Raw genomic sequence first — 22,281 nt, 5'->3', positions numbered from 1 at the left:
AAAGCTCCCTCTACACTGTCCCATCAAACACTCCCAGGGCAGGTACAGCACGGGTTAGATACAGTGTAAAGCTCCCTCTACACTGTCCCATCAGACACTCCCAGGGCAGTTACAGCACGGGTTAGATACAGAGTAAAGCTCCCTCTACACTGTCCCATCAGACACTCCCAGGGCAGGCACAGCACGGGTTAGATACAGTGTAAAGCTCCCTCTACACTGTCCCATCAAACACTCCCAGGGCAGGTACAGCACGGGTTAGATACAGTGTAAAGCTCCCTCTACACTGTCCCATCAAACACTCCCAGGAAAACAACAGCATGGAATATATACAACGTCAAGCTCACTCTGCACGTCCCCATCAAACACTCCCAGGGCAGGGAAGGTGGTGGTGAGCCTCCTTCTTGAACCGCTGCAGTCCGTGTGGTGAAGGTACTCCCACAGTGCTGTTAGGGAGGGAATGCCAGGATTTTGACCCAGTGACGATGAAGGATTGGCGATATACCTCTAAATTAGGATGTTGTGTGACTTGGAGGGGAACTTGGAGGTGATGGTGTTCCCATGCATCTGCTGCCCTTGTCCTTCTAGGTGGAAGGGGTTGCAGGGTTGGGAGGTGCTGCTGAAGAAGCCTTGGTGAGTTGCTGCAGTGCATCTTGTAGATGGTACACACTGCAGCCACAGTGCGCCGGTGGTGGAGGGAGTGAATGTTTAAGGTGGTGGATGGGGTGCCAATTAAGCAGGCTGCTTGGTCCTGGATGGTCGAGCTTCTTGAGTGTTGTTGCATTCATCCAGGCAAGTGGAGAGTATTCCATCACACTCCTTACTTGTGCCTTGTAGATGGTGGAAAGGCTTTGGGGAGTCAGGAGGTGAGACACTCGCGGCAGAATGCCTAGCCTCTGACCTGCTCTTGTTGCCACAGTAGTTATGTGGCTGGTCCAGTTAAGTTTCTGGTTAATGGTGACCCCCAGGATGTTGATGGTGGGGGATTCAGTGATGGGAATGCCATTGAATGTCAAGGGGCGGTGGTTAGACTCTCGCTTGTTGGAGATAGTCATTGCCTGGTACTTCTGTGTTGCTCAAAGTGGTAGTTTTTAAGGACAATCTTAAAGGAGGAGAAAGAGGTAGAGAGGCGGAGAGGTTTAGGGAGGGAATTCCAGTGCTGAGGGACTAGACGACTGAAGCACGGCTGCCAATGTTGGGGCGAAGGAAGTGGGGGATGGACAAGCGGCTAGAATTTGAGGAATGCAGAAATCTCAGAGGGTTGTAGAGTTGGAAGAGATTACAGAGATAGGGAGGGGCGAGGCCATGGAGGGATTTGAACACGAGGATGAGAATTTTAGAATGGAGGTGTTGGTGGACCAGTAGCCAATGTAAAGTTTATGCAGGGTGGAAGATGAGAAGCTGACCAGGAGACCATTGGAATAGTTGAGTCTGAAGGTAACAGAAATATGGAGGAAGATTTCAGCAGCAGGTAAGTTGAGGAAGGGGTGGAGAAGGGCGATGTTACGGAGGTGGAAGTAGGCGGAGACTTTGAACAAATGGCGGAGACTTTCAACAAATATTTTGTATCTGTCTTAGAAACATAGACACAGAAACATAGAAAAATAGGAGAAGGCCATTCGGCCCTTTGAGTCTGCTCCGCCATTCAATATGATCATGGCTGGTCCTCCACTCAATACCATATTCCTGCTCTCTCCCCATACCCCTTGATGCCTTTTGTGTTTAGAAATCTATCTCCTTCTTAAATATATTCAGTGACTTGGCCTCCACAGCCTTCTGTGGTAGAGAATTCCACAGGTTCACCACCCTCTGAGTGAAGAAATTTCTCCTCATCTCAGTCCTAAATGTCCTACCCTGTATCCTGAGACTGTGACCCCTCGTTCTAGACCCCTCAGCCAGTCAGTCTAGCCCTGTCAGAATTTTATACATTTCAATGAGATCCCCTCTCATTCTTCTAAACTCTAGTGAATACAGGCCTAGTCGATCCAATCTCTCCTCATACGACAGTCCTGCCATCCCAGGAATCAGTCTGGTGAACCTTCGCTGCACTCCCTCTATGGCAAGTATATCCTTTCTTAGGTAAGGAGACCAAAACTGCACACAGTACTCCAGGTGTGGTCTCACCAAGGCCCTGTATAACTGTAGTAAGATATCCTTGCTCCTGTACTCAAATCCTCTTGCAATGAAGGCCAACATACCATTTGCCTTCCTAACTGCTTGCTGCACCTGCATGTTTGCTTTCAGTGACTGGTGTACAAGAACACCCAGGTCCCTTTGTACATCAACATTTCCCAATCTATCACCATTTAAATAATACTCTGCCTTTCTCTTTTTCCTGCCGAAGTGGATAACTTCACATTTATCCACATTATACTGCATCTGCCATGTATTTGCCCACTCACTCAACTTGTCTAAATCGTCTTGAAGTCTCTTTGCATCCTCCTCACAACTCACAATCCCACCTAGTTTCGTGTCATCAGCAAACTTGGAAATATTACATTTGGTTCCCTCATCCAAATCATTGATCTATATTGTGAATAGCTGGGGCCCAAGCACTGATCCCTGGGGTACCCCACTAGTCACTGCCTGTCACCCCGAAAAAGACCCATTTATTCCTACTCTGTTTCCTGTCTGTTAACCAATTTTCAATCCAGTACATTACCCCCAATCCCATGTGCTTTAATTTTGCACACTAACCTCTTATGTGGGACTTTATCAAAGGCCTTCTGAAAATCGAAATACATCACAGCCACTGGTTCTCCCTTATCTATTCTACCAGTTACATCCTCAAAAAACTCCAGTAGGTTTGTCAAACACGAGTTCCCTTTCATAAATCCATGTTGACTTTGTCTAATCCCGTTGATATTTTCTAAGTGTCCTGTTATCACATCCTTTATAATATACTCCAGCATTTTCCCTACTGCTGCTGTTAGGCTAACCGGTCTGTAGTTCCCTGTTTTCTCTCTCCCTCCTTTGCCACCCTTCAATCTGCAGGAACTGTTCCATAACCTATAGAATTTTGGAAGATGACAACCAATAGCTGGTAATTGTGCTTTTTCATTTTGGAGAATCAATGAAAACTATTACCTTAAGCTTTTACCTTAACCAACTATTTCCATGGCTACCTCTTTTAGTGCTCTGGGATGCAGATTATCAGGCCCTGGGGATTTATCAGCTTTCAGTCCCATTAATTTCTCCAGCACTATTTTTTTACTAATACTAATTTCCTTTAATTCCTCCTTCTCACTCACCCTTGGTTCCCTAGCATTTCTGGGAAGTTATTTGTGTCCTCTTCTGTGAAGACAGAACCAAAGTATTTGTTTAATTACTCTGCCATTTCCTTGTTCCCCATTATAAATTCTCCCATTTCTGACTGTAAGGTACCTACATTTGTCTTCACTAACCTTTTTCTTTTTACATACTTGTAGAAGCTTTTACAGTCCGCTTTTATGTTCCTTGCAAGTTTACTCTCCTACTCTATTTTTCCCCTCTTAATCAAACTCTAAACTGCTCCCAATCCTCAGGCTTGCTACTTTTTCTGGCAACTTTATATGATTCCTCTTTGGATCTAATAATATCCTTAATTTATTTTGTTAGCCTGGTTGGGCCGCTATTCCTTTTGTGTTTTTGCACCAGAAAGGAATGTATAACTGTTGCAATTCATGCATTCATTCCTTAAATGTTAGCCATTGCCTATCCACCGTCATGCCTTTTAATGAAGCTCCCCAATCTATCATAGCCAACTCACTCCTCATACCTTCGTAGTTTCCTTTGTTTAGATTTAGGACCCTAGTTTCGGATTGGACTTCTTCACTTTCCATCTTAATGAAGAATTCTATCATGATATGGTCACTTTTCCCTAAAGGACCCCACACAACAAGATTATTAATTAACCCCTTCTCATTACACAATACTCAATCTAGATAGCCTGTTCCCTACTTGGCTCCTCAATGTACTGGTCTAAAAAAACCATCTCGTACACACTCCAGGAATTCTTCCTCCACAGTATTATTGCTAATTTGGTTTGGCCAGTCTATATGTAGATTAAGGTCACCCATGATTACTGTAGTACCCTTGTTACATGCATCTCTAATTTCCTCTTTGATGCCATCCCCTACATTACCACTACTGTTTGGAGGCCTATAGACAACTCCCACCAATGTTTTCTGCCCTTTGCTGCTTCTTAGCTCCACCCAGACTGATTCTACATCTTGATTTTCTAAGCCAAGATTCTTTCTCACTATTGCTCTGATGTCATCCTTTACTAACAACGCCACCCCACCTCCTTTTCCTTTTTGCCTGTCCTTCCTAAATATCGAATCTCCTTGGATATTCAGCTCCCAGCCTTGGTCACCCTGCACCCATGTCTCCGTAATCGCAATTATATCATGTCCGTTTACATCTATTTGTGCTGTTAATTCGTCTACCTTATTACGAATGCTTTGTGCATTCAGATACAATGGGGGAAAAATTCGGTTGATTTGCGCCTCCTGTTAGCGCCCTAAGAGGGTGCTATCGGGGCGCAAAACAACTAGTGCCTGGGTGCGGCACCGCTGACACCTCCCGCGAAATTCAGTGGGAGATTAGTGCCGGCGGTAACCGTTAGCGCCCCGCAGCGCTGCGCCGCCGGCAATGACATCATCGCCGTGCGCAGCGCCCCACTCGCGCCCCGGATGCGATCATCAGTAGTGCCCTCTGACTTACCGCCGGACGCTATGTCTGACAGGGTCAGGGGGGCCCACCTGCTGCCGGGGCGGCACAAAATTAAAGGGAAGGTGCCAGGCGGCCATTTATGTTGCTGGCCGCCAGCCAGCACCTGCCCACTTTGCCGTCCCCAGCCTTCTCTTGAGTGCTGGGCTCTTTTGCCGGCACTCCAGTCCCTGGTGGTCCAGCTGGGCCCTAGGTTGCTCTGCACTAGGCCCCTCCCCTTTAATAAGGGGCGGAATGCCTGCAGTACCGCGGCACGATGTGCCACAGTGAGTGGCGCTGCAGCACGTAGGGCCGTGATGTTCACTCGCAGCACCCCTCTTGGGGCACTACCGGTGAATTTTGGGCACTGGTCGGCTAACTTATTCGGGGTGCTAAAAGTAGCGCCCCGGCAAAGTTAGTGCCCCAAAGGGGGCGTGACCCAATTTGTTCCCCAATGCCTTTAGATTTGTCTTTTTAACATTTTTAGACATCTTAACATTTTTCTGTAGTATGGCCCAATTTGTCTTATTACCATTTTTTCTTACCTGGACCCTATTTGTTAGTCATGGTAGAAGACACTAAAAGCATCCCAATAATGGATAATCAAGGGGCTATTGGGGTGGGGAGGCGGCGAGGGGAACTTAAAACAGTCACTCACGGGGTTGGGGGTAATATATTAGCATTGAGAAAAAGTACTAGGCAAACTAATGGGGCTAAAGGTGGACAAGTCCCCTGGATCCGATGGCCTGCATCCTAGGGTCTTAAAAGAGGTGGCTGCAGAGATAGTGGATGCATTGGTTGTAATCTACCAACATTCCCTGGAATCAGGAGAGGTCCCAGAGGACAGGAAAACCACAAATGTAACACCCCTTTTTAAGAAAGTAGGGAGACAGAAATCAGGCAACTATAGACCAGTTAGCCTAACATCTGTCATTGGGAAAATGCTGGAGTCCATCGTTAAGGAAGTGGTAGCAGGACATTTAGAAAATCATAATATAGTCCAGCAGAGTCAGCATGGTTTTTTGAAAGGGAAATCATGTTTGACAAATTTGCTGGAGTTCTTTGAGGGTGTAACAAGCAGGGTGGATAAAGGGGAACCAGTAGATGTAGTGTATTTGGATTTCCAGAAGGCATTCGGTAAGGTGCCACATAAAAGGTTACTGCACAAGATAAGGGCTCATGGGGTTGGGGGTAATATATTAGCATTGATAGAGGATTGGCTAACTCACAGAAAACAGAGAGTTGGATAAATGAGTCATTTTCAGGTTGGCAAACTGTAACTAGTGGGGTGCCGCAGGGATCAGTGCTGGGGCCTCAACTATTAACAATTTATATTAATGACTTGGATGAAGGGACTGAGTGTAATGTAGCCAGATTTGCTGATGATACAAAGATAGGTGGGAAAGCAAATTGTGTGGAGGACGCAAAGAATCTCCAAAGGGATATAGATAGGCTAAGTGAGTGGGCAAAAATCTGGCAGACGGAGTTTAATGTGGGAAAATGCAAGGTTATTCACTTTGGTAGGAAAAATAAAAAAACAAATTATTATTTAAATGGGGAGAGATTACAAAATGCTGAGGTACAGAGGGATCTGGGGGTTCTTGTACATGAATCAGAAAAAGTTAGCATGCAGGTACAGCAATTAATTAGGAAGGCAAATGGAATGTTGGCCTTTATTGCAAAGGGAATGGAGTATAAAAGTAGGGAAGTCCTGTTACAGCTGTACAGGGTGTTGGTGAGACCACACCTGGAGTACTGCGTACAGTTTTGGTCTCCTTATTTAAGGAAGGATATACTTGCATTGGAGGCAGTTCAGAGAAGGTTCACGAGGTTGATTCCGGAGATGAAGGGGTTGTCTTATGAAGAATGGTTGAGCCGGTTGGGCCTGTACTCATTGAAGTTTAGAAGAATGAGAGGGGATCTTATTGAAACATATAAGATTCTGAAGGGGATTGACAGGGTAGATGCAGAGAGGATGTTTCTCCTCATGGGGGAATCTAGAACTCGGGGGCATAGTTTCAGAATAAGGGGGCACCCATTTAAAATGGAAATGAGGAGGAATTTCTTCTCTCAGGGTCGTGAATCTTTGGAATTCTCTTCCCCAGAGAGCGGTGGAGGCGGAGTCACTGAATATATTCAAGGTGGAGGTAGATTTTTGAATGGTGAGGGAGTCAATGGTTATGGGGAATGGGCAGGAAAGTGGAGTTGAGGCCAAGATCAGATCAGCCATGATCTTATTGAATGGCGGAGCAGGCTCGAGGGGCCGAATGACCGACTCCTGCTCCTACGTCTTATGTTCTATTTGTGATGGAGAGGATATGGAGTCGGAAGCTCAGCTCAGGGTCAAATAGGAGGCCGATTGCGAACAGTCTGGTTCAGGGCCAGGGACACTGGCCAGGGACAGAGATGGAATAAGTGGCTGTAGAACAGGGTTTGTGGCAGGGGCTGAGGACAATGGCTTTGGTCTTCCCAACTGGAATGGTAACAGGATAAGGGACTTCAGTTATGTGGAGAGACTTAGAGAAGCTGGGGTTGTTCTCCTTAGTGCAGAGGAGTTTAGGGTGAGATTTATTAGAGGTGTTCAATATAATGAGGGGTTTTGATAGAGTAAATAGGGAGAAACTGTTTCCACTGGCAGGGTCGGTAACCAGAGGACACAGATTTAAGGTAATTGTCAATAGAACCAGAGGGGAGATGAGCAGACATTTATTACGCAGCAAGTTGTTCTGATCTGGAATGCACTGGCAGAAAGGGTGGTGGAAGCAGATTTAATAGTAACTTTCAAAAGGTTATTTATTGGAAGGGGAAAAAGTTGTAGGGCTATGGAGGAAGAGCAGGAGGTGTGGGACTAATTGGATAGCTCTTTCAAAGAGCCGGCACAGGCACGATGGGCCAAATGGCCTGCTCTGTGCTGTATGATTCTATGTTTAATTGGAGGAAATTGTGGCTCCTCGAGGATTGAATATCAGACATGAAGTCTGGTGAAACAGAGGCAGTGCAGGGGCTGAGAGAGGTGGTGGGGAGGTAGGGCTGGGTGTTGGCAACGTACATATGGAACCCAGCGTCATGTCTTCGCATGATGTCGCCAAGGGGCAGCTTGTAGATGAGAAATAGGAGGGGCCCAAGGATAGAGCCTTGGAGGACTCCAAAGGTAACCGTGCAGAGGCAGGAAAAGGAGCCATTGCAGGTGTTTCTCTGGCTATGACTGGATAAGTAAGAGTGGAACCAGGCGAGGGCAGTCCCACTCTGCTGGACAATAGAGGAGAGGCATTGGAGGAGGATGGTTTGGCCAACCATGGCAAAGGCTGCAGACATGTCGAGAAGGACGAGGAGGGACAGTGCACCACGGTCACAGTCACAGCTGATGGCATTGATGTCAATCACAAAGCTGGTTGAAGTAAATATTCCACAAGGGGAATGACCAATCCCGTCGGACACGAGAGGAAAGGTGGAATGTTTGCTTCATGTGTGACAGACAACTGGCAGGTTTAGGGGTTTAATTAACCTTTAGGACAAAAATTTAAACAGAATCTCTCAATATGCAGCAGTTGGTAAGGAACACAGAAAGACTTGCATTTATGTAGCGCCGTTCACGACTACTGGACGTCCCAAAACACTGTACAGCCAATGAAGTACTTTTTAAAAAAAAGTATAGTCACTGTTGTAATGTAGGAAACACAGCAGCCAATTTGTGCACAGCAAGCTCCCACAAACAGCAATGTGTTAATGACCAGATAATCTGTTTTAGTGATGTTGATTGAGGGATAACTATTGGGCAGGGCACTGGGGAGAACTCCCCAGCTCTTCTTCGAAATAGTGCCTGGGGATCTTTGATGTCCACCTGAGAGCGCAGACGGGGCTTCAGTTTAACGTCTCATCCAAAAGACGGCAGCTCCGACAGTGCAGCACTCCCTCAGCACTGCACTGGAGTGTCGGCCTAGATTTTTGTGCTCAAGCCTCTGGAGGGGGACTTGAACCCACAACCTTCTGACCCAGAGGTGAGAGTGCTACCCACTGAGCCACAGCTGACCGCATCTGGAGTACTACGTTCAGTTCTGGGCACCGCACCTCCGGAAGGAGATATTGGCCTTGGAGATGGTGCAGTGCAGATTCACCAGAATGGCACCGGGGCTAAAAGGGTTAAGCTATGAGGACAGGTTGCATAAACTAGGCTTGTATTTCCTCGAGTATAGAAGATTTAAAGGGTGATCTAATTGAGCTGTTTAAGATGATTAAAGGATACGATAGGGTAGATAGAGAGAAACTATTTCCTCGGGTGGGGGAATCCAGAACAAGAGGACATAACCTTAAATTAGAGCCAGGCCGTTCAGGGGTGATGTCAGGAAGCACTTCGTCACACAAAGGGCAGTGGAAATCTGGACTCTCCCCCCCCAAAAAGCTGTTCAGGCTTGGGGTCAGTTGAAAATTTCAACACTGAGATTAATAGAATTTTGTTAGGTTAAGGGCATTAAAGGAAATGGAACCAAGGCGGGTAAATGGAGTTAAGATACAGATCAGCCATGATCTAATTGAATGGAGGAACAGTCTCGAGGGGCTGAATGGCCTCCTCCTGTTCCTGGGTTCCTATATACAGGACAAATTTGAACACAATCTCTCAATGTGCAGCCGTTGGTTTACCAGAAACACGTTTGATATTTCCATTCTTGGTTGACAGATGTGCGAAACTTGGCAACAACCTCAGGTCTATTTCCTTCTCCTTACGCTTCCTGTAGGAGTTAGCAGCACCGCTTAAACTGAACAGGGGAACTCCCAGAGGGAACCGTGTTACTAAAAAGAATAAGCACGTTGCTTTAGATATGGAAATACGGTTCTGATTTAGTGACCAACACCAATAAACAGTTCTTATATTTACCGAAAAGAAGCCAGACCAACAGGACCGAAAGTTTGAAGGCAAAAGAGTCTCAAAACCCAATCTCCTTGGGGGACAATCTGTCCCTCGGACAGTAACAGCACAAAACTGTCTCTAAAGTAGAGATTCTTCACCTGAAAACTTCATCAACTCGGCCAAGCCTTTTAACCAAGAAAATGGGTTTCTTTGTGAAAAAAATAAAGTTTGCCTCGGATTGAAGGTGCTGATTAATTGGTCAACAACTCAGGAATTTGCCATGTGACCTATCAACATTGAACAATAAACGCCAGTCAACCCTTGAAGCTGGCTCCTTCATTAGCCCGTGTACACTCTACACTGTCCTGGGATTACCCACCCATTTAATCTCCTTCCACAGCCCGTGTACAATCCACACTGTCCTGGGATTACCCACCCATTTAATCTCCTTCCACAGCCCGTGTACAATCCACACTGTCCTGGGATTACCCACCCATTTAATCTCCTTCCACAGCCCGTGTACAATCTACACTGTCCTGGGATTACCCACCCATTTAATCTCCTTCCACAGCCCGTGTACAATCTACACTGTCCCGGGATTACCCACCCATTTAATCTCCTTCCACAGCCCGTGTACAATCTACACTGTCCTGGGATTACCCACCCATTTAATCACCTTCCACAGCCCGTGTACAATCTACACTGTCCCGGGATTACCCACCCATTTAATCTCCTTCCACAGCCCGTGTACACTCTACACTGTCCTGGGATTACCCACCCATTTAATCACCTTCCACAGCCCGTGTACAATCTACACTGTCCTGGGATTACCCACCCATTTAATCACCTTCCACAGCCCGTGTACAATCTACACTGTCCTGGGATTACCCACCCATTTAATCTCCTTCCACAGCCCGTGTACAATCTACACTGTCCTGGGATTACCCACCCATTTAATCTCCTTCCACAGCCCGTGTACAATCTACACTGTCCTGGGATTACCCACCCATTTAATCTCCTTCCACAGCCCGTGTACAATCTACACTGTCCTGGGATTACCCACCCATTTAATCTCCTTCCACAGCCCGTGTACAATCTACACTGTCCTGGGATTACCCACCCATTTAATCTCCTTCCACAGCCCGTGTACAATCTACACTGTCCTGGGATTACCCACCCATTTAATCGCCTTCCACAGCCCGTGTACAATCTACACTGTCCTGGGATTACCCACCCATTTAATCTCCTTCCACAGCCCGTGTACAATCTACACACTGTCCTGGGATTACCCACCCATTTAATCTCCTTCCACAGCCCGTGTACACTCTACACTGTCCTGGGATTACCCACCCATTTAATCTCCTTCCACAGCCCGTGTACAATCTACACTGTCCTGGGATTACCCACCCATTTAATCTCCTTCCACAGCCCGTGTACAATCTACACTGTCCTGGGATTACCCACCCATTTAATCTCCTTCCACAGCCCGTGTACAATCTACACTGTCCTGGGATTACCCACCCATTTAATCTCCTTCCACAGCCCGTGTACAATCTACACTGTCCTGGGATTACCCACCCATTTAATCTCCTTCCACAGCCCGTGTACAATATACACTGTCCTGGGATTACCCACCCATTTAATCTCCTTCCACAGCCCGTGTACACTCTACACTGTCCTGGGATTACCCACCCATTTAATCGCCTTCCACAGCCCGTGTACAATCTACACTGTCCTGGGATTACCCACCCATTTAATCGCCTTCCACAGCCCGTGTACAATCCACACTGTCCTGGGATTACCCACCCATTTAATCTCCTTCCACAGCCCGTGTACAATCTACACACTGTCCTGGGATTACCCACCCATTTAATCTCCTTCCACAGCCCGTGTACACTCTACACTGTCCTGGGATTACCCACCCATTTAATCTCCTTCCACAGCCCGTGTACAATCTACACTGTCCTGGGATTACCCACCCATTTAATCTCCTTCCACAGCCCGTGTACAATCTACACTGTCCTGGGATTACCCACCCATTTAATCTCCTTCCACAGCCCGTGTACACTCTACACTGTCCTGGGATTACCCACCCATTTAATCTCCTTCCACAGCCCGTGTACAATCTACATTGTCCTGGGATTACCCACCCATTTAATCTCCTTCCACAGCCCGTGTACAACCTACACTGTCCTGGGATTACCCACCCATTTAATCACCTTCCACAGCCCGTGTACAATCTACACTGTCCCGGGATTACCCACCCATTTAATCTCCTTCCACAGCCCGTGTACAATCTACACTGTCCCGGGATTACCCACCCATTTAATCACCTTCCACAGCCCGTGTACAATCTACACTGTCCCGGGATTACCCACCCATTTAATCTCCTTCCACAGCCCGTGTACAATCTACACTGTCCCGAGATTACCCACCCATTTAATCTCCTTCCACAGCCCGTGTACAATCTACACTGTCCCGGGATTACCCACTCATTTAATCTCCTTCCACAGCCCGTGTACAATCTACACTGCCCTGGGATTACCCACCCATTTAATCTCCTTCCACAGCCCGTGTACAATCTACACTGCCCTGGGATTACCCACCCATTTAATCTCCTTCCACAGCCCGTGTACAATCTACACTGCCCTGGGATTACCCACCCATTTAATCTCCTTCCACAGCCCGTGTACAATCTACACTGTCCTGGGATTACCCACCTATTCAATCTCCTTCCATAGCCCGTGTACAATCTACACTGTCCTGGGATTACCCACCCATTTAATCTCCTTCCACAGCCCGTGTACAATCTACACTGTCCTGGGATTACCCACCCATTTAATCTCCTTCCACAGCCCGTGTACAATCTACACTGTCCTGGGATTACCCACCTATTTAATCTCCTTCCACAGCCCATGTACAATCAACACTGTCCTGGGATTACCCACCCATTTAATCACCTTCCACAGCCCGTGTACAATCAACACTGTCCTGGGATTACCCACCCATTTAATCTCCTTCCACAGCCCATGTACAATCTACACTGTCCTGGGATTACCCACCTATTTAATCTCCTTCCACAGCCCGTGTACACTCTACACTGTCATGAATTCAACCCACCTATTTAATCTCCTTCCACATACTATGTTACGCGCCCCTTATATGGACTTTATCTATCTGTGAAATCTCAAGACTCATACTATGCATATTTTCCCCTATCACTGCCTCTATCCACCCATGTAATCTCCTTCTACATACTCTGTATACTCTCTCCTTCGTGGTCTCTACCCTCCCTTTTAATCTCCTGAGGAAAGTCTCTGTAGAAACTCTCTGGTCACCAAATGCAATTGAAGAAATCTCCTGAATATTCATCAATACTCGCATCTCCCTCAAGAAACGTGTCTGGTTCCACCCATCTGACCGGAACCATTCTGTCCCTTGCAGTATGGATTATCTCTGTCAGAACAGACCCCCTGACTCCTGGAACAATGATATTCACCCAGCTCCTTCCTTTAGTTCTGTGCTCACATTCCAGTCAAACAACCTGTTTATAACTGGATTATGGATGGCTGTCGATATCCTAAAGCTGTGGATCAGTTGAAAGCAAGTATATTCCATGAACCCCGTAATTTAGAACCCAACCTCCCAAAATCACCCTCGTCAACGTTTTAACAATTCATTCTCGGGATGTGGGCGTTGCTGGCGAGGTCGGCATTTATTGTCCATCTACTCATTGCCCTGAGAAGGCGGTGATGGTGGTTGGCCTTCTTCTTGAACCTCGGTTTAGTACAACCTGGTGGCTTGCTGGGCCACTTCAGAGGGACGTTAAGAGTTGGTGTGGGACTGGAGTCACATATAGGCCCGGCCGGGTAAGGACGGCAGGTTTCCTTCCCTAAAGGACATTCGTGACTTTTACTGATGCCAGGTTTTTGTTTTTAAATGTCCAGATTTTTAAACTGAATTTAAATTCTCAAACTGCTGGGATTTATGAACTCAATGGATTATTCCCTTGACATTCAACAGCATTACCATTACTGAATCCCCCACCATCAACATCAGGGGGTCACCATTGACCAGAAGCTTAACTGGACCAGCCATATAAATACTGTGGCAACAACAGCAGGTCAGAGGCTGGGTATTCTGCGGTGAGTGACTCACCTCCTAACTCCCCAAAGCCTTTCCACCATCTACAAGGCACAAGTCAGGAGTGTGATGGGATATTCTCCACTTGCCTGGATGAGTGCAGCTCCAACAACACTCGAGAAGCTCGACACCATCCAGGGCAAAGTAGCCACTTGATTGGCACTCCATCCACCACCTTAAACATTCACTCCCTCCACCACCGGCGTACCGTGGCTGCAGTGTGTACCATCTACAAGATGCACTGCAGCAACTCGCCAAGGCTTCTTCGACAGCACCTCCCAAACCCACGACCTCTTCCACCTAGAAGGACAAGGGCAGCAGGCGCGGGAACACCACCACCTCCAAGTTCCCCTTTCAGTTTTTGTCTTATAATACTCCTTTAAAGCGCCTTGGGATGTTTTACTATGTTAAAGGCGCTATATAAATCAAGTTGTTGTTTTTGTTGTAAGTCACATACCATCCTGACTTGGAAATATATCGCCGTTCCTTCACCATCGCTGGGTCAAAATCCTGGTGCTGCCTCCCTAACAGCACTGTGGGAGTAGCTTCACCTCATGGACTGCAGCAGTTCAAGGAGGCAGCTCACCACCACCTTCTGTAGGGCAATTAGGGATGGGCAATAAATGCTGGCCTTGCTAGCGGCGCCCACATCCCATGAATGAATTAAAAAAAACACCACTGTGTTCCACTGTCAGGGGGACTGTCCAATATATCAACCCTTGTGAAATATACTTGGGAAAGGACTGTTATTGAGTTGTTGCACCTGCACTCATTAAAACACATCACTCACGGGTTAGTCGAGCTGAGGGCAGTCCTGGTATGTCCTGGGCCAGACTTCACAACATGGCCTCGCTGAGTGAGTTGTGGGGTAAACAGCGAAGAAGGCAACAGGATGGAAAACACAGGAAGGGGGCACATTCAAGGCTGGGCAGCACTCTCAGCTTAGAAACAATTTGCTGGATGTGGACCTGACCCAGTCAGTAAACATTCTGAGTGCGGTTTCCATCAATCATTGCTGATGGGGTGGGTTTAGTTCTGGGTGTGTGTCGCTGCTTGTTACTGATAAGGACTCAGTCTAAACAGGCGCTTCCGCCGTTTATCTTGAGTGCAGCAGCGGACCGGTTCTGTGAGCGAACCACTGACCGGTTCTGTGAGCGAACCACTGACCTGTGTTCGGGGGGCGATCAGTAAAAAGGAACCGACCCCTCCTGGTTCTGAGCCCCTTGGACAACTCTGCAAATCAGAAACAGCTACTGGAAGTTCAACTGTGAGATTGTAATGAAGAATGTTCCACATAATGATTAAAGTAAATAGACACACGCACCAGGTGCTGTTACTGGTGCAGGTACAGTACTAATACTTTAGGCAGTGTTACTGGTGCGGGTGTGATACACGTACACCCGGTGCTGTTACTGCTGCAGGTACAGTACTAATACTTTAGATGGTGTTACTAGTGCAGGTGTGATCCATGGACACCCGGTGCTGTTACTGCTGCAGGTACAGTACTAATACTTTAGATGGTGTTACTAGTGCGGGTGTGATACACGGACACCCGGTGCTGTTACTGCTGCAGGTACAGTACTAATACTTTAGATGGTGTTACTAGTGCGGGTGTGATACACCTGGTGCTGTTACTGCTGCAGGTACAGTACTAATACTTTAGATGGTGTTACTAGTGCGGGTGTGATACACCGACACCTGGTGCTGTTACTGCTGCAGGTACAGTACTAATACTTTAGATGGTGATATTAGTGCGGGTGTGATCCACGGACACCCAGTGCTGTTACTGCTGCAGGTACAGTACAAATACTTTAGATGGTGTTACTAGTGCGGGTGTGATACACGTACACCCGGTGCTGTTACTGCTGCAGGTACAGTACTAATACTTTAGATGGTGTTACTGGTGCGGGTGTGATACACGTACACCCGGTGCTGTTACTGCTGCAGGTACAGTACTAATACTTCAGATGGTGTTACTAGTGCGGGTGTGATACACCGACACCTGGTGCTGTTACTGCTGCAGGTACAGTACTAATACTTTAGATGGTGATATTAGTGCGGGTGTGATCCACGGACACCCAGTGCTGTTACTGCTGCAGGTACAGTACTAATACTTTAGATGGTGTTACTAGTGCGGGTGTGATACACGGACACCCGGTGCTGTTACTGCTGCAGGTACAGTACTAATACTTCAGATGGTGTTACTAGTGCGGGTGTGATACACGGACACCCAGTACTGTTACTGCTGCAGGTACAGTACTAATACTTTAGATGGTGTTACTAGTGCGGGTGTGATACACGGACACCCGGTGCTGTTACTGCTGCAGGTACAGTACTAATACTTCAGATGGTGTTACTAGTGCGGGTGTGATACACGTACACCTGGTGCTGTTACTGCTGCAGGTACAATACTAATACTTTAGGCAGTGTTACTAGTGCAGGTGTGATCCACGGACACCCGGTGTTGTTACGGCTGCAGGTACAGTACTAATACTTTAGATGGTGTTACTAGTGCGGGTGTGATACCTGTACACCCGGTGTTGTTACTGCTGCAGGTACAGTACTAATACTTTACATGGTGTTACTAGTGTGCGTGTGATACACGTACACCCAGTGCTGTTACTGCTGCAGGTACAGTACTAATACTTTAGATGGTGTTACTAGTGTGGGTGTGATACACGTACACCCGGTGCTGTTACTGCTGCAGGTAGAGTACTAATACTTTAGATAATGTTACTAGTGCGGGTGTGATACATGGACACCCGGTGCTGTTACTGCTGCAGGTACAGTACTAATACTTTAGATGGTGTTACTCGTGCGGGTCTGATACACGGATATGCGGTGCTGTTACTGCTGCAGGTACAGTACTAATACTTTAGATGGTGTTACTAGTGCGGGTGTGATACCTGTACACCCGGTGCTGTTACTGCTGCAGTTACAGTACTAATACTTTAGATGGTGTTACTAGTGCGGGTGTGTTACATGGGCACCCGGTGCTGTTACTGCTGCAGGTACAGTACTAATACTTTACATGGTGTTACTAGTGCGGGTGTGATACCTGTACACCCGGTGCTGTTAATGCTGCAGGTACAGTACTAATACTTTAGATGGTGTTATTAGTGCGGTTGTGTTCCACGTACACCCGGTGCTGTTACTGCTGCAGGTACAGTACGAATACTTTAGATGGTGTTACTAGTGCGGATGTGATACCTGTACACCCGGTGCTGTTACTGCTGCAGGTACAGTACTAATACTTTAGACAGTGTTACTAGTACGGGTGTGATACACCGACACCTGGTGCTGTTACTGCTGCAGGTGCAGTACTAATACTTTAGACAGTGTTACTAGTGCAGGTGTGATACTAGATACATCACTATCACTTCACTATTAGCAAATTTTGCTTAGCTCAGAGTGGTTTAGCCATGGTGGACTGGAATCAGCTACTTGAAGGTAAATCAGTGACCGAGCAGTGGGAGGCATTCAAGGAGGAGATCCAGAGGGTTCAGACCAAATATGTGCCCTTAAAGAAAAATCGTGGGACTAACAAATCTAGAGCCCCCTGGATGTCTGGAGACATACAGGGTAGGATAAAGAAAAAAAGGGAGGCGTATGGCAGATACCGAGGGCTAAATACTCCAGAATCTTTAGAGGAGTACAGAAAGTGCAGGGGTGCAATTAAAAATGATATTTGGAAAGCAAAGAGAGAGCATGAAAAGTTCTTGGCAAGTAAAATCAAGGAAAACCCAAAGATGTTTTATAAATATATTAAGAAAAGGTAGGGCCTATTAGAGATCATGAGGGTAATCTGTGTGTGGAGGCGGGAGATGTCGGTAGGGTTCTTAATGAATACTTTGCGTCTGTTTTCACAAAGGAGAGGGGCGAAGCAGACATTTCTATCAGGGGGGAGAAGTGTGAAATATTAGATAAAATAAACATAATGAGAGAGGAAGTATTAAGGGGTTTAGCAGCTTTAAAAGTGGATAAATCCCCAGGCCCAGATGAAATGTATCCCAGGCTGTTAAGCAAAGCAAAAGAGGAAATAGCAGAGGCCCTGACCATCATTTTTCAATCCTCTCTGGCTTCAGGTGTGGTGCTGGAGGACTGGAGGACTGCTAATGTGGTACTCTTGTTTAAAAAGGGAGAAAAGGATAGATCAAGTAATTACAGGCCAGTCAGCCTAACATTGGTGGTGGAAAAATTATTGGAAAGAATTCTGAAGGACAGGATAAATCTTCATTTAGAAAGACACGGCTTAATCAAGGATCGTCAGCACGGATTTGTTAAGGGAAGGTCGTGTCTGACAAACTTGATTGAATTTTTTGAGGAGGTAACAAGGAGGGTAAATGAGGGTAGTGCATTTGATATAGTGTATATGGACTTTAGCAAGGCTTTTGATAAGGTTCCACATGGCAGACTGTACACGAAGTTAAAAGCCCATGGGATCCAGGGCAAAGTGTCAAGTTGGATTCAAAACTGGCTCGGAGACAGGAAGCAGAGGGTAATGGTTGATGGGTGTTTTTGTGACTGGAAGGCTGTTTCCATTGGGGTTCCACAGGGCTCAATACTAGGTCCCTTGCTTTTTGTGGTATATATCAACGATCTTGACTTGAATATAGAGGGTATGATTCAGAAGTTTGCAGATGATACTAAAATTGGCTGTGTGGTTGATACTGAAGAAGGAAGCTGTAGACTGCAGGAAGATATCAATAAATTGGTCAGGTGGGCAGAACAGTGGCAAATGGAATTCAATCCAGAGAAGTGTGAGGTAATGCATTTGGGGAGGGCCAGCAAGGAATGGAATACACATTAAATGGTAGGACACTGAGTAGTGTAGAGGAACAAAGGGACTTTGGAGTGCATGTCCACAGATCCCTGAAGGTAGCAGGCCAAGTAGATAAGGTGGTTAAGAAGGCATACGGAATGCTTGCCTTTATTAGCCGTGGCATAGAATACAAGAGCAGGGGGGTTATGCTTCAACTGTATAAAACACTAATTAGGCCTCAGCTAGAGTACTGCGTGCAGTTCTGGTCACCACATTACAGGAAAGATGTGATTGCACTAGAGAGGGTACAGAGGAGATTTACAAGGATGTTGCTGGGATTAGAGAAGTTTAGCTATGAGGAAAGACTGGATAGGCTGGGTTTGTTTTCCTTGGAACAGAGGAGGCTGAGGGGAGACCTTATTGAGGTGTATAAGATTATGAGGGGCCCAAATAGAGTGGATAGAAAGGACCTATTTCCCTTAGCAGAGGGGTCAAAAACCAGGTGGTACAGGTTTAAAGTAACTGGTGGAAGGTTTAGAGGGGATTTGAGGGGAAATTTCATCACCCAGAGGGTTGTGGGGGTCTGGAACTCACTGCCTGAAAGACTGGTGGAGGCAGAGACCCTAACCACATTTAAAAAGTACTTGGATGTGCACTTGGGATGCTGCAACCTGCTGGGCTGCGGACCAAGAGCTGGGAAGTGGGATTAGGCTGGAAAGCTCTTTGTTGGCCGGCGCGGACACGATGGGCCGAAATGGCCTCCTTCCGTGCTGTAACTTTCTACGATTCTGTGATTATTAAAACAGATGATCTGGTCATTTTATATCATTGCTGTTTGTGGGGCCTTGCTGTGCGCAATTTGGCTCCCACTTTTCCAACATTGCAACAGTGACAACACTTCAAAGCACTTTGGGATGTCCTGAGGTTGTGAAAGGTGCTGTATGAATGCAAGTTACCGTGAGAGGAGATGAACTTTGGTTCGATTTATAAATTGCTTTATTCCAAAGCTGGGTGAAATGTACAGAGCACCAGGTATGATCAGAGTCACTTCATTCAATCTGTACAACTTACATTTGAGTGCTGATACAGGATAAAGAACATACCATGCTACCACCACTTGGGTGGGTAATCTTGATTCAGACAGAATAACTCCTCTGCAGAACCTCTCTCCCTGCAGTTTCCTGTCTTTATTGAACCTTCTAGCAGCACTTGTCTGTCTGCCCGCCTGACTGAGCAGCCTTCTGTTTCCAAAAGCCCGACTGCCTCTCTTGCTGTCTGTGTTCTGTTCCGAAAAGCTCTGCGTCAAAAGACCTGCCCCTCTCACAGACTGGCAGGGATCAAAGGGTTTGCTAACATAGGAACAGGAGTCGGCCATTCAGCCCCTCGAGCCTGTTCCGCCACTCAATGAGATCAGGGCTGATCTGTGACCTAACTCCATATACCCGCCTTTGGCCCATATCCCTTAATACCTTTGGTTAACAGAAAGCTATCAATCTCAGATTTAAAATTAATTGATCTTGCATCGATTGCCGTTTGTGGAAGAGAGTTCCAAACTTCTACCACCCTTTGTGTGTAGAAGTGTTTCCTCATTTCACTCCTGGAAGGTCTGGCTCTAATTTTTAGACTGTGCCCCCTAGTTCTAGAATCCCCAACTAGCAGAAATAGTTTCTCTCTCTCTACCCTATCTGTTCCCCTTAATATCTTGAAAACTTCGATCAGATCACCCCTTAACCATCTAAATTCTAGGGAATACAACCCTAATTTGTGTAATCTCTCCTCGTAACTTAACCCTTGGAGTCCAGGTATCATTCTGGTAAACCTACGCTGCACTCCCTCCAAGGCCAATATATCCTTCCTGCCCAGAGCTGCTCTCAGTCCTCCAGGTCTGGTCTAACCAGGGTTTTGTACAGCTGCAGCATAACTTCTACCCCCTTGTATTCTAGTCCTCGAGATAGAAAGGCCAGCATTCCATTAGCCTTTTTAATTATTTTCATCCGCAAATTTAGAAATTGTGTTTTTGATTCCGAAGTTTAAATCGTTAATGTAAATTGTGAACAGCAGTGGTCCCAGCACTGATCCTTGTGGAACACCACTACACACCTACTGCCACTGTGAATAGCTACCCTTTACTCCTACTCTCTGCTTTCTGTCCTGAAGCCAGCCAGCAACCCATTCTGCGACTTGCCCCCATACTCCGCATTTTCTGACCATGTTCAGCAGTCTATTATGGGGTACCTTATCGAAGGCCTTTTGAAAATCCAGATAAATTACATCCACTGCATTACCATTGTCTACTCTCTCTGTTACCGCTTCAAAAAGTTCAATAAGGTTGGCCAAGCAAGACTTTCCCTTTCAAAATCCATGCTGACTATTCATGATTATGTTTTTGGTTTCTAGGGGTGAGAAATTCGGTATCGCCCCGTTTGGGGTGCAATTATCGGCCGGGCGCAAAGTTTAGCACCTGGCGCTAATTATCACCTCTGAATGCAAACTTGGCTTCTATTGCCCCTGGAGGTGATTGGAGCGCTAAATCAGGCACTACACACCTCTCTTAAGGTGCTAACGCCGAGGAGCGAGGCGCTACCTCAGAGCGCTGGCGAAGCTCATGTGATGTCAGTCAGCAATGGAACACAGACACACTGGCGCCGGCCAGTTCTTAAAGGGGAGGGTCGATCTTGCTCTCCATCCACACCCTGCTCATTGCAGCCTTGAATCTTGGCCTGGAGAGACCTGGACATCAAATCTGCTGGAAAGAACAATGGAGAGGCCCAGGGAAAGAGCTCAGAGTGCAGCCCCCACAGTCCCTTCTAAATCAATGCAAGGAAGGTCAAATCAAAATGAACCTGCAAAGTGCTGCTCAGTACCCAAAACTCCTTCACACAGCGTTGAATCTCTCCAGAAGTCTCTCTCTCTCTCTCTCTCTCTCAGAATGTGTGGTGCAAAAATGTCGCCGACAAAAAAAGGCAGGAAGCGGTCGCCATTAAATAGCGCTCCCCCAGTCCCTTCCCGACTACAAAACATTCCCCTCAACCTGTTGTTGCTAGTGGCAGGCGGTAAGGCAGGGGGTGCCACTCAATATCCGGTCCGGGGTGCTACTGGGCCATTGCACACTCGACTGACATCACGATCTGTGGGCGCAGGAGATCGTGGCGATAGTGTTTAGCCCCGCCACAAAATGTCTGGTCAATTTCGCGAGTGGCGCAAACATCGCTGCGCCCGGGCGCTAGTTGCTTTGTGCCCCATTAGTGCCCTCTTAGGGCACTAACGGGAGACACAAAGCAACCGAATTCCCCCCTGATGTTCTTCTATTTTCTCCTTTAAGTACGTATATTCTTCCTACCACCGATGTTAAGCTGACTGGTCTATAATTCCCTGGACATGTTCCATCCCCCTTCTTAAATATCGGTATTACGTTAGCTATCCGCCAGTCCTCTGGCACTACACCTTTATCTAACAAATTATTAAATATGTGTAGAAATGCCTCTGCTATCTCTACCATAGATTATTTTAAAATGCATGGATGCAATCCATCTGGACCAGGGGTTTTATCCTCTTTGAGTTTGATTAGTTTATTTAATATAATCCCATCTTTTTATTTTACATGCACTTATCTCATTACTAATCTCATCATCCAATGTCATGTCCATCTGTTCTATCTCCCTGGTAAATACTGAAGCGAAATAATGATTTAATATTTCTCCCATCTCTCTACCTGTGGTATTATCCCTTAACGGCCCATTATTCCAATCCCAACCTTCCTTTTTTATTGATGTGCCTGTAAAATATTTTACTATTTTGTTTTGTGTCCCTTGATAATTTAATTTCATAGTTCCTCTTTCAAATA

The 22,281-nt window shown here is 46.6% G+C and overlaps 1 protein-coding gene across 1 annotated transcript in view; it reads right to left on the bottom strand.

Annotated features, from left to right (window-relative positions):
• LOC147118347 (uncharacterized) overlaps positions 1–22,281 on the bottom strand; it is a 611,376-nt gene that overhangs the window by 427,341 nt on the left and 161,754 nt on the right. The window lies entirely within an intron of this gene.

This window comes from Somniosus microcephalus, chromosome 4 (genome assembly GCF_052327205.1).
Source record: "Somniosus microcephalus isolate GS21.2 chromosome 4, FLI_Smic_1.0, whole genome shotgun sequence".
In the NCBI taxonomy this organism is placed as follows: domain Eukaryota; kingdom Metazoa; phylum Chordata; class Chondrichthyes; order Squaliformes; family Somniosidae; genus Somniosus; species Somniosus microcephalus.
Note: the sequence above shows the minus strand (reverse complement) of the source record. Positions and strands in the feature narration are given on the sequence as shown.